Source organism: Oryctolagus cuniculus, chromosome 19 (genome assembly GCF_051225735.1).
Source record: "Oryctolagus cuniculus isolate XC-2025 breed Fujian yellow rabbit chromosome 19, ASM5122573v1, whole genome shotgun sequence".
Taxonomy (NCBI): Eukaryota; Metazoa; Chordata; class Mammalia; order Lagomorpha; family Leporidae; genus Oryctolagus; species Oryctolagus cuniculus.
Genome location: NC_142885.1, coordinates 70,062,099 through 70,074,279, shown reverse-complemented (window position 1 = coordinate 70,074,279; position 12,181 = coordinate 70,062,099). Strand labels below are relative to the sequence as shown.

Genomic DNA, 12,181 nt, shown 5'->3' with positions numbered 1-12,181 from the left:
CCGGACAAACACGTACGGGCGCGCGCGCATGACTCCCCTTGGGGACAGGCTAAGCCAAGGCCTATTCCAGCCCCTCTGCTGGAACACACTCCACCGTCCTCGCCCCAGGTAGCAGAGGGCGAGCGATGGGGAGCCGGCGGCACCAACAGCACACTGCAGCCACGGGTCTGCACCTGCCAGCACCGCTCCCCCTCCAGCACAGAGCTGGCTGCAGGCTCCAGACGCCAGGTTCCAACGTGCGCCAGGCACCACGACGTTTGGGGGGGTTCCAAAACAGGGGGTACGGGCGGAAGTGGCTGGTCCTCCAGCCCCGCCCGAGCTCCGCCCCCACCCCAGAAAAGACAACCCTGGCTCTTGCACAGCGTGGGGAATGGGCGCCACTGGCTGGTTCTGCGCGAGAAGATTCTGGTCGGGACGGCGTTCCTCAGCGCGGCAGCCCACGGGCAGAGTTGGGGTGCTCCTTCCAAGGGGCGAGGGGTGGTGCAGGGCCGGAGTGAATGTCCCCAGGAGGCGGGGTTGGGGTGGGGCTGCAGCGCACCTGTGGTCTCCAGGAAGGTGTGGTGGCGCCGGCTGCCGGCTGCCAGGTGTGGTTCAGCTGCAGGGGCGTGGGTGTGCGGAGCCTGGCCTCCCGGGGCTGCCTGGGTGGGGCCGGTGGCGGCTCGAAGCCCCGCAGCTCCCCGTCTGCACTTCCTCTCCCGTGGACACACCGAGTCCAGCTGGGGGTCTCTCCCACAACGACACCGCCCCACTTTGCGCCCCCTACTGGCAGTATTGAGTAGGAAGCTGTGTGTGCGCACGGCTGCTGTGGGCAGGAGCGGGCAGCCGGCATCCTCACGTCTGCACGGCTGGTCCCAGCTTCCCCCAGGAAGGCTCTCTGGGGAATCCTCTCTGCCGGTTTTGTCCGGGTGGGGGGGGGTAGGAAGACCTGCATCCCATGCCCTTATGAGCCCCAGGGTGAATGCAGCTGCGAGCTCGGTGCCTGAGACGCCCACCAGCCTATCGGGGGCAGGGGCATTTCTCTGGGCTCGGCTCTCTCCGTTCTGTCCTGAGTCGCCCGCCAGGCCAGTCGGTGCGTTCTCTCCATCAAACAATGTGAGCTCGCTTTCCTGGTCTGGAGAGGCGCCCGTTGGTTCTGACGGATGCCCTACCCATTAAGCCTTGCCGGCTTGCTTTCCACTACTCTCCTTCTTTCTTGCATGAAGGCGAGAACCTGTTGCACCGCATCTGCTAACACACATAGATGAGTAAAACCCTGTCCAGGCCACCCGCAGGAGTTGGCGGGGACCCAACCATGTGGACCATCACCTGCTGCCTCCCAGGGTGTAGTTAGCAGGAAGCCGGATCAGAAGCAGAGGAGCCGGGAGCCAGCGTGGATGTCTCAAGTGGCGCCTTAACCAGTGCCCCAGCCACTTGCCACTCTTCTTTGGGGCCATTTGTCGTTTATTCCCAACGTCTGGATTTACTGATGGATCCCCGCACTTTCTCAGTAGGAGGCGCTGTCTTGGTTTCTTATAGACCAGTAGTTATTTCTGGAGAGACATTCAGGGTTGATTTTTCCAGAAAAGTCTCCCATCGGAGGCACACACGCGTGACGGCTCGTCACCCTCGGCGGATGAAGAGTGACGACTGCACGCACTCACGAGCTGATTCTCCCTCATTTATGAGCTGGGATTCTTCCTTAAAGGAGTTTTCACCACAGAGTTGATAATCTTCGACATAAGGGGTCACGGCCACGACCTCTTCCCTGTAGGGTCTTCATGCACTCGGGCTTGTGCTTATGTGATGCACTTCAGTCGAGTGGAGCCAGGGGAGGTCCTTCCAGGAGCGGGGACATACCTGAGCCCAGGGCGGCTCCAGGCTGGGCTTCAAGCCCAGGGGGGTGCACTGGGGTCCAGTTCACAGAAACCCTGTCTTATCTGAACAGTGGGGGTTTCATACAAAGAATGGTTAACCAGGTCTAAAGGTGTTCACGGTAACCCAAAAAGGGAAAAGAGGGTTTTTCATTGCCAGCGAGCCAGCAACTACAGGAAGAAGCTACGACCCCACAGGCTGGGCCACCCTGGGAAGAGGCCAGCATTGCCCAGATGTGGAGACCGTGGCCCTGCGGGGCACCTGGGACTTCAGATGGAAGCTGGCTGTGCTGCCTTTTTTTTTTTTTTTAATATTTATTTATTTATTTATTTACTTGAGAAGTAGAATTACAGAGAGAAGGAGAGACAGAGAGAAAAGTCTTCCATCCGCTGGTTCACTCCCCAAATGGTCACAACGGCTGGAGCTTTGCCTATCTGATGCCAGGAGCCAGGAAGGAGCCTCTTCAGGGTCTCCCCCCGGGGTGCAGGGGCCCAGGGACTTGGGCCGTCCTCCGCTGTTTTCCCAGGTGCATTAGAAGGGAGCTGGATTGGAAGTGGAGCAGCCGGGACTCGAACCGGCAACCACATGGGATGCCAGCGCCACAGGCCCCAGCAGCTTCTTGTCCTAGTTATAGGAGCTAGGGCAGGGCGAAGTTTGTTCTGCAACTGTTGTATTCAAACTGCACACTGGATTCAGGGGCTGCAGAGGTCAGTGCCAGGGTCAGAGGACTTCCACAGGAATGGAGACCGGCCGGAACTCCCGGGAGGCGCACCGGAAGTCCGCGGGAAGCCTGCAGGAAGCCCACCGGAAGCCCACCGGAAGTCTGTGGGAAGCCTGCAGGAAGCCCACCGGAAGTCCACCGGAAGCCCACCGGAAGTCTGCGGGAAGCCTGCAGGAAGCCCACAGGAAGTCCACCGGAAGCCCACCGGAAGTCCGCCGGAGCTGCCCTGGAAGGGGTGGAAGGAGGCCCGTGGCCTCCCTGACCCCTGACCACGCAGCCAGGTGGCCGAGCCTGCGTGCTGGGCTGCGGGCTGCGCATGATGGCCATTGGTCCACGACTTGTCCACCCCTCCCCTGGGCGCCACGCGAGGACTGTGACCCCTGAGCCAAGTCTGCCCTCATTAGTGATGATGACCAGAGGGGGGCAGCCCGCAGCCACGCTGGGCTCTTTGGCCTGCACTGGGAGCTGTGGTTTTCTGCGGTGTCCTCGCTGCCGCCATCATCGGCGTCCTCCCCGCCAGCCCGCCGTGCTGCCGGCGGCCACCCAGGGCCAGCCGGTGTCGGTGCCACTGAGCTCCAGAGTCTGAGAGGCCGGCAGGCGGGGTTCCGGAGCACCGCCCAGCCGTGGAGTAGGGCCTGCTGCTGCCTTAGGGAGACAGTGTTGCCCCGGGACTTTCCTGCCATTGGCAGCTTCGCGGGGAAGGGAGAAGTAGGAAGTCGGTCAGCTGGGCATGCCGCAGCCGCGACTCTGTCACCCCAGCAAACGCAGCCTCTGAGGCTAAGCCCGAGGCCGCCGTGCAGCTCCCCGGGGTGGGCGGTTAGCCCCGGGGTTTGGGGACACCGGGGAAGGTGTCCCTCAGGTCCAGGGCTGTGGCCACGTGCCGCCTTCCAGGCACCCGGCCGGGGTGACACAGGCGAAGAGACGCGACAGCCTCATTGCGGCCTGAGATCCTGAACCGCCGGGGGTCCCCGTTTGGGGTAAAACTGGCAAAATGGGGGTGCGTCCAGGGGGCTGGCGGGGAGCCAGGCCTCTGGGACTGAGCATCCGCCAGTTAAGGCTGGAGTCTCTACCTGGCTTCTGGTGTTGGCACTGATGTGGAAACGTTGTCTTTTAGGATGGTGAAGGGGGCAGTGTGTGGCCACCCGGCTCTGCCTGGCCCCGGGTCCGAGGGTCTACTGCGTTTCAGGAGCTCAGCACCATCATAATAGAGGTGGTTGTTGTCTTAAAGATTTACTTGTTACTCGACAGGCAGAGTGACACAGAGGGAGGGAGAGGGAGAGAGGGAGGGAGAGGGAGAGGGAGGAAGAGAGAGGGAGGGAGAGGGAGAGGGAGGGAGAGAGAGGGGGAGAGAGAGGGAGAGAGGGGAGAGGGGGAGGGAGAGGGGGGAGAGGGGGAGAGAGGGGGAGAGAGGGGGGAGAGGGGCAGAGGGAAGGGGAGAGGGAGAGAGGTCTTCCATCTGCTGGTTCACTACCCAAGTGGCTTCAGCGGCTGGAGCTGGGCCAGTCCCAAGTCAGGAGCCATGGGCTTCTTCTTGGTCTCCCACATGGCTGCAGGGGCCCAAGGGCTTGGGCCATCCTCTGCTGCTTTCCCAGGTGCATTAGCAGGGAGCGGGATCAGAAATGGAACAGCCGGGACTTGAACTGGCGGCCATATGGGACGCTGGTGTTGGAGGCGGCAGCATTACCCGCTATGCCACAGCGCCGGGCCCTAGTAGAGGATTTAGGTTTGGGGATGGTTAACCCAGAAGTGTCCAGGGAGGACAGCACATCCCTGCCCACTAAGGGGATGGACCCCCCGGCGTCACCGGCAGCTGGAGGGTGACTAGGACGCCTCCTCCCCGGCAGGCCGCAGGCTGGGTGAGTTGTCGGGAGCGGAAGCTGCCGTCAGCCCCTGTGCTGACACGAGTCTAGTCTCCGAGGAGAGTGGGTGACTCCGCACCCTGTAGACAGTGTTCTGCTGCAGCTCCGGGGCTGTGCTGGGTGCTGGGTGCTGGAGCTGCCTCAGTGCTTGGGTGAGGTCGCGGGGGACCGGGAGCCGCCCTCCCTGCGGCGCTGGGGACATGGCACTGCAGTGCCCGGCTTGCTTGCATCAGGGCAGGGGCCAGGCGGGCTTTTCAGGTGGGGACGTCCCTTGTGCTGATGTCACAGCGTCCCGCCCTTGGGCCTGACGGCGTCCCGGGGCCCTGGCACGACCGCTGGCAGCGTGAGCCTGCTGCTCCTGCACAGGTGCTCCGTGGCCTCCTCAGCTCCGTCTGCGCTGTTTATTTATTTATTTATAAACAGATTTTATTTATAAACAGAGCAGCCGGGACTAGAACCGCCGCCCGTGTGGGGTGCCGGCGCCTCAGGCGGAGGATTAACCTGCGCCACAGTGCCGGCCTCTGTCTGTGTTGTTAATCCCCAACGGCCACTCCCGGCACCTGGTTCAGGGGGTTTTGGGTCCCACGGCCATCTTCTGGCGTTTCCTCCGATACCTGGGGCTGGCTGAGGAAGTGGGCGGGGAGTGGGAGCGTCCTGTGTGGGTCTGTGTTAGTGACTCGTCCAGGCCTCTGCCCGTCATCCCTGGAAGAAGGCACATTCGTGTGCTCCTGTCACCTCTGACTGTCGTCATTACAGCCCGCGCGGGGCCCCGCGCACTGTCGGCTCCCTCCGTCCTCATGGCCTCTCTCACGGTTCCAACCAGGGTCTGTCGGGGGACTTCAGGGGCTTTGGGCTTTGGAATCACCGTAGGTCAGCTCGAGCTTGGGGTCAGCCTAGACCCGCTGTTTCTCGCCGGATGCTTCAGGTGGACGGGGCGATACAGGTTGTGCCAGAGGCCAGAGTGCGAGCCTGAAGCTCCTCGGCACATTTGGGGTCTCCTGGAAACCGCTGACATCGATTTCAGTCGGTGGCAAAGAAAGGGACAGGTGCTCAGTGGTCCCCGCGTCTCCAGAGGACGGAGCTCACTCGTGCCCAGGTGGTAGCAGGCCCCGCTGCACGAGGTTCCGGCCAGGCCGTCCCTGGTGGAGGGGACAGGTCAGTTGTAGGCCGTGAGCCTTGGGCAGTAGGAGGTGAAAGAGAATTAGGGCTTGAGGGAGGAAGGGGGACCCAGTGTCCCCGGGAATGGTTCTGTGCTGGGACCCCTGAGCTCCGGGTGCGGGAGCCCTGGGTGCGGGACAGTCAGCAGCGGGAGCCCCACCGTGTCGGTCGCTGCCCTGTGTCTCGCGTCCCTGGGAGGGCATGAGCCTAGCAGCGTGGAGTCTGGAAAGAGCGCCTCGCAGGCCTGGCTCTGCTGTTTCACAGAAGCGGTCAGACTGGAGGCGGCGTCACGGCCGATGACCTGTGCACTGGCTCTGTCCGCTCTCTGGCTCGTGTCATGGCCAGGCAGAGTCCACAGGAAAACACGCTTCTAGTTTAGAATGTGTCGTCTAAGCTTCCAGACTTTAAGGAGGCAGTCAAGGGGCGAGTCTGGGCTGGAGTTACCGCAGCTGTGACCCAGGGAGAGAGATGGAGAGGGCAGAAGGGGGTCATGGCTCAGTGAGAGTCCTGTCCGTGCACCGGATGAGATCCGATGTCCCACGATCTCAGCCGTGTCCTTTGGCGCCCCAGGAGTCTCCAGGGCTCCCCTTAGGGCCCAAGCCAGGCCTGGATGTGGTCCGTGGTGCCCCTTCCTTTTCCCCAGGCGTCTGTGGCCCTGGGCCCCCCGTGAGGTGGAGGAGGGGTCGGTCAGGAGACCTGGGCCTCGGCTGGACTGTCTTAGCGAGGCGGTGGGCTGGTTGGCAGTGCAGGGGCAGCCAGCAGCAGTCCAGCGCGACTGCTGACACAGTCCTGAATGTGGCCAGCTGACGGGAGGGCCGAGGGCCTTCTTGTAGAGTGTGGAGGACTTCCAGCACACGTGTCCGTTAGGGCTCAGGACCGCCTCCAGGCCCCACATCCCGGGGCGATGACAGCCTGTCACGGATGCTGAAAACAGAACCCTGCAGTGGACGGGGGAGGCGGCAGTCGGAGCCGGGACGTGAACCTGGGCAGTTGCAGAGAGGGTGCGTGGAGTCGGGGACGACAGAATTTCTTTGCTGTACGCAGGCAGGTGCTTCCTGCGAGGCGACCACGTGCCGTTTCCTGAGATGTCAGAGTGCGCAGTGGGGCACGCATCCCCAAGCAGCGCAGAGCTGGAGGTCCAGAGGCACCGGTGGACAGTCCACGCCCACGGGGGAAAACAAGGAGGCCCTCCGGGCATGAACCTTCCTCACGAGGGGCCACAGCTGTCTGGTCTGCACGGTGCTAGCTCCCAGCCTCCTCTCTTCAGAAGTTGCTGGAGGGGACACACGTGCATGGGCTGAGAGGAGCTGGCCTTGGTCAGTCGTGCATGGGCTGAGAGGAGCTGGCCTTGGTCAGTCATGTGTGGGCTGAGAGGAGCTGGCCTTGGTCAGTCGTGCATGGGCTGAGAGGAGCTGGGCTGTGGTCAGTCGTGTATGAGTTGAGAGGAACTGGGCTGTGGTCAGTCATGCATGGGCTGAGAGGAGCTGGCCTTGGTCAGTCGTGTGTGGGCTGAGAGGAGCTGGCCTTGGTCAGTCGTGCATGGGCTGAGAGGAGCTGGGCTGTGGTCAGTCGTGTATGAGTTGAGAGGAACTGGGCTGTGGTCAGTCGTGCATGGGCTGAGAGGAGCTGGCCTTGGTCAGTCGTGTGTGGGCTGAGAGGAGCTGGCCTTGGTCAGTCGTGCATGGGCTGAGAGGAGCTGGGCTGTGGTCAGTCGTGTATGAGTTGAGAGGAGCTGGGCTGTGGTCAGTCGTGCATGGGCTGAGAGGAGCTGGCCTTGGTCAGTCACGCATGGGCTGAGAGGAGCTGGGCTGTGGTCAGTCGTGTATGAGTTGAGAGGAGCTGGGCTGTGGTCAGTCGTGCATGGGTGGAGAGGAGCTGGCCGTGGTCAGAGTGGAGAGAAGGAGAGAAAGTAGAACACAGGCCCTCGAGCATGAGCGAAGTGAGAGTGAGACTCACCGTGTGACGTCTGCACGGGCCTCCTCCTCTTTCCTCCGGGCTGGCTCAGTGTCTCAGGATGGCCGGGGCCAAGTTCTCGTCTGCAATGCCAGGAAGAAGTGTGAGTGAGTGTGAGCAAGTGTGAGTGTGTGAGTGTGAGCCTCAGTGTGAGCGTGTGAGGTGAGTGAGTGTGAGCGTGTGAGTGGGTGTGAGGTGAGTGTGAGCCTCAGTGTGAGAGTGTGAGTGTGTGAATGGGTGTGAGGCGAGTGTGAGGTGAGTGGGTGTGAGCGAGTGTGAGGTGAGTGAGTGTGGGTGTGAGTGTGAGCCTCAGTGTGAGTGAGAGTGTGAGTGGGTGTGAGGTGAGTGTGAGCGTGAGTGTGAGGTGAGCGGGTGTGAGCGAGTGTGAGTGTGAGCGTGTGTGAGTGAGTGTGAGCGTGAGCAGAGGGGCAGCAGAGCCGCACGCACAGCGGGAGTGCGCCCTCAGAGAGCTGCACTCCGCAGGGTGGGCCCCTCCCTGAAGTGGACTGGCGCCTCCAGGGTGGTGTCTGGACAGGACCTACGGGGTGGGGGTGGGGCTGCCCATTGGCTTCCCTTTCCGGGGAATCTCGGAAGTGTCATGGCATCGGGGTCACGGTGGGGCTCGGAGTGGTGGCCCCGACGATTGCACTGTAATGACCGTGTTAGCCAGAGGTCGTCGCAGGGGGCGGTCGGCAGCCGTGCCGTGCCGTTGGCTTCGGTGGCTCAGGGTCTAAGCAGCGAGTCCGTGGAAGGGTGGCTCCCTGTTGTCCGGAAGCGGGCGTTCAGGTGGGGCTGCAGGGAGGGGCCGCTGTACGACGGGGCCGTGATTTCCAGGAAGAACAGTGGCCATGGCGGGTCAGCCTGTGCTTGACTGAGAAGTACAGACTGGGGACCCCTCGATGTCCTGGCCAGGCTCTCAGAGACGCCTGCCACCACAGCTCCCTTGCCTCCCCTCCGTCAGCACCTGGCCGCCACTCCTGGGTGACTGGGTGCCGGGCTGTGCTGTGTGGCCGACCCCTCCGTTTCAGAAGCCCGTGTTCCCCTGTGGCCATGCGGAGGCTCCTTGTTTGCGCCATGGACCGCAGGCTGAGAGGGCCAGGGGACATCGCCCTGGCCTAGCTGACCGCTCCCCCAGGCAGTTCACCTAGCTCACCCTCGTCTGCCTCCTGGTGCCTCCGGACCCCTCGCCACGGGGACCCTGTGCGGGGTGAGGGGCTGCAGTCCCCTAGGAGAGAAAAGGCGCTGTGTACTCACCGAGCCCCGCTCCTGGCCAAGGAGGATGGGTCCTGGACACGCTGAGCCCTTCACGCCACCCAGGAAGCTCAGTGCTTGGGGCAAGAACCCTGCTGCCCAGATGTGGGGCTCCTTTTAGCCAAGGCGAGCGCACGTGTTGGACTTGGGGACCTCGTGCCGACATCCAGGGTTCTGCCTGTTGTTGGGGTGAGTTCATGAGGCTGACGGGCCATGAGATTACCTAGGATTGCATGGCTTCCAGGTGAGGGACCCTGCTCCCTGACAGCGCCTGCCACCCACCTTCTGGCTCTGGGAGGTGGGAAGAGGGCAGGAGACCAGGTGGGGGAGAGGGGCCTTACCTGATAGGAATGAGGCTCCGCCCTCCGTTAGGCCCAGTCCTGGTGGCCTCTTTCGGGAGGTGGCTGTGGCCCTCGTGGGCTCCACGACGTGCGGCCTGCTGGCCTCAGCCACAGTGGCTCTTCTGTCTCTGTTGAGGGTGAGAAGGGCTCCTGCCAGTGCCGGCAGCTCTGGTCCTCCTTCCTGCCCGGGCTCTACTCGGGCTCTCAGGGCCGCTGCTGTCCTGGGCACCTCTCCGTCACAGCTGTGCTGGTCGGGACGCACAAGTGTCTGGCCGCTCAGGCCGCCATGGCGAGCGTCCCTTAAATGGCATAATTCACAGCGACAGGAGCATGGCGCTCGTGGCTCTGAGTCAGGAAGGCTGAAATCAAGGGGCTGGCAGGGGCAGCGTGGGGCGGGCCGCCCTGCCTCATAGCTGGAGCCTCGCAGCTGTGTCCTCGCGGTGGGAGGGGAAACCGGCCGCTAGGCCTCCCTGCCCGGAGCGCTGCCCGCTGCGCCCACTGGCTGATGCCTTCTGAGGGCCCTGCTCCCTCCCGCTCAGCAGGGCGCCCAGGTGTTTTAGGGACCAGGGCAAGGAGCACATCGCTGCCACTTGTCTGATGGCGACGGCACCCAGGACCCGCAGCCACTCACCCCTGCATTTTCTTGTCTGCTGTGATGTGTCTCTTCAGCTCTCTGCCCGTTAGAAAACACTGGTCTTGGGCATTTGACAGCAGGGAAGGCCTGCGTGGCCTGTCGTGGTGCTGGGTCCAGGTGTTGGCTGTCTCTGTTTCCAGCTTCCGGCGAAGGCACACCCCGGAAGACAATGGGTGATGGCTCCGGTGGTTGGGCCCCTGCCGCCCACGCAGGAGGCCCGGCAGGAGTTCCACACTGCTCCGTGCCGTGGCCTGGCGCAGCCCTGGCGTCGCAGGCATCGGGGAGTGAAGCCGTGGGTGGAGGACCTCTGCCCGTCTCTGCTCTCTCCCTTTCAGGTCGATGACGCTGCGAGCCCTGCTCCAGGTGTGCGTCAGTGTTGTTGTGGTAACAGTCACGCTGGTGGAGAATCTTACATTTATGCAGTCTTACAATAAAAAATGTAGATTTGTATTTTTTGAGTATTTTATTTATTTATTTGAAAGGTAGCGTTAGAGAGAGAAGGAGAGAGAGAGAGGGGTCTTCCGTCTGCTGGTTCACTCCCCACGTGGCTGCAACGGCCAGGGCTGGGCCAGGCTGAAGCCAGGAGCCAGGAGCGCCATCCGGGCCTCCCGGGTGGGTGCCAGGACCAGGCGCTTCAGCCGTGCTCTGCTGCTCTCCCAGGTGCGTTAGCAGGGAGCTGGGTCCAGCTGGGAGTCCAGCCAGTGCCCCCGTGGGATGCTGGCACTGCCAGTGCTCCACAACGCTGGCCCCTGGCTTTTTTCTGTCTTTGATTTTCTCTCTCGTTTTTCTGGTAGGTCATTTGTGTTGTGTTTTTGGAAACAGGTGACCATAGATCAGGAACAATGGTCGTCACCACAGAGAGCTGGCGAAGCACTGCCTGGCCCATCGGGCTTGCGTTTCATTTGTACATTTCACGGGAGAGGAAGATTAGGGAACAATTCCGCGGATGTTGAAATGGTTGTGCGCCAGAATAAACTTACCTTTTATGCCCGTTTTCCCGTGAACTTGCTGCCAGGGTCCTGCCTGTTCCCTGCCCCCTCTGGTGACACCTGCCCTGTGTGCTCACTGGAGCTCGCTCCCCTCACCGGAGGTCTCAAATGTCGCGAGCCGAGCCACTGGCGGTCATCATGACGGCACCAGGTCCCTGAGGCCCACGGCGTTTCCAGTCTCAGGCGTGGTGTGTCGCTGCTATGGCCATCGAATGGCCAGTGGTAGGCCTTGTTCTCCCAGCTCTGGCCAGCTTTGCAGGTGGCAAAGGGGCAGGCAGCAGAGGCGGTGGGGGATGTCCCCAGCCTGGTGGCCAGCGCCTTCTGGCTTTGCCGTAGAAGCCTGGGCTAAGGCAGAGCTGGGTACGTCTGGAAATCTACATCCTCCTGGTCAAAGTTTCGAACAATCCTGGTACCTTTGAGAGACAAGGTGTTTGGGCCACAGGGCTGGGGGGAGGACCAGCGACTCGTGTGGGGCGTGGTCCTGGGTTCAGGGGTCCTGCCCTCAGCGAGTCTCCCTCTGTGTCCTGGGCCAGCTCCCACCCTGGGGCGCAGTGCTCTGAGAGCAGCCCAAGCTCAAAGCCAGGAGCAGCGGCACGGACTGGGGGTCTGCTTTGGGCTGGGCGGGGGTGGGGGGCTGTGGTTCTTCAGCCCAGAAACCTCTGGCAGGTGCACTGGACGCCCCTCAGCCTTGGCTGAGCGGGAATGTAGGGCATTCCGCTGCCTGAGGAGATGGGGGAGCCCCGGGCTCACTCGTTCCCTGTCCTGTGAGCCCCCTTTACAGAGCCCTCCTCCTCCTCCCAGGAGGCACAGGCTGGGGCCTTGTTGGGCCTGTGGGGACGCAGGGCCTGACTCCTGGTCTTGTCTCTGAAGTCCCCGCCGTACGTAACCTGCCCGCGTGGTTTTGCTGATGGAGTCCAGGCGCCACGAGGAGTGAGGGTGGAAGAAGTAAGTCAGTCCTCGGGGCTGGGCTCCTCCGCTGAGTGTTTTGTGGTTGGTAAGCCTCCGCCGCAGCGCCCTGGACCGCCGGGAGGTCTCAGAACTCCCGCCCTCCCTCTGCCACAGCTCCAATCCCCAGCAGCCGCCTGCTGCAGCTGCCCCAGGGTGGGCTGCGTGCCTGTGCACCCTCAGACCCCCCAGCCGCAGGCAGCAGGAGCGCTACTGGACCCCCAGCCTCTCCGGGGGGGGGGGTGCCCCTTTCCTCCGGCCGTGAGTGCTACGGGAGGGGCCGAAGCAGGAGAAAAGCCGCTGGGGGCACACGCAAGCCCCCCTTTCCTTCCCTCCCCCGGGGTGCCCCTGCGGGTGGCGTCTGTGGAAGGCTGGCGGCCCTGCCTCCCCCGCACGCGGGTGCCTGGTGTGCGTAGGTGTGTACGGAGCAGGTAGCTGGGGGTGGGTGGGGTGCTGGGGTTACTCCTCTCTGCACCTGC

General features: G+C 62.9%; 1 long non-coding RNA gene across 1 annotated transcript; it reads right to left on the bottom strand.

The window, feature by feature from the left end:
- Positions 1–7,367: 7,367 nt before the first annotated feature.
- Positions 7,368–10,075, bottom strand: LOC149120657 (uncharacterized). Its single transcript, XR_016226050.1, has 3 exons — positions 9,135–10,075; positions 8,797–8,971; positions 7,368–7,625 (listed from the first exon to the last, which is right to left on the bottom strand). It is a non-coding gene; the product is annotated as an uncharacterized LOC149120657 (long non-coding RNA).
- Positions 10,076–12,181: the final 2,106 nt, after the last annotated feature.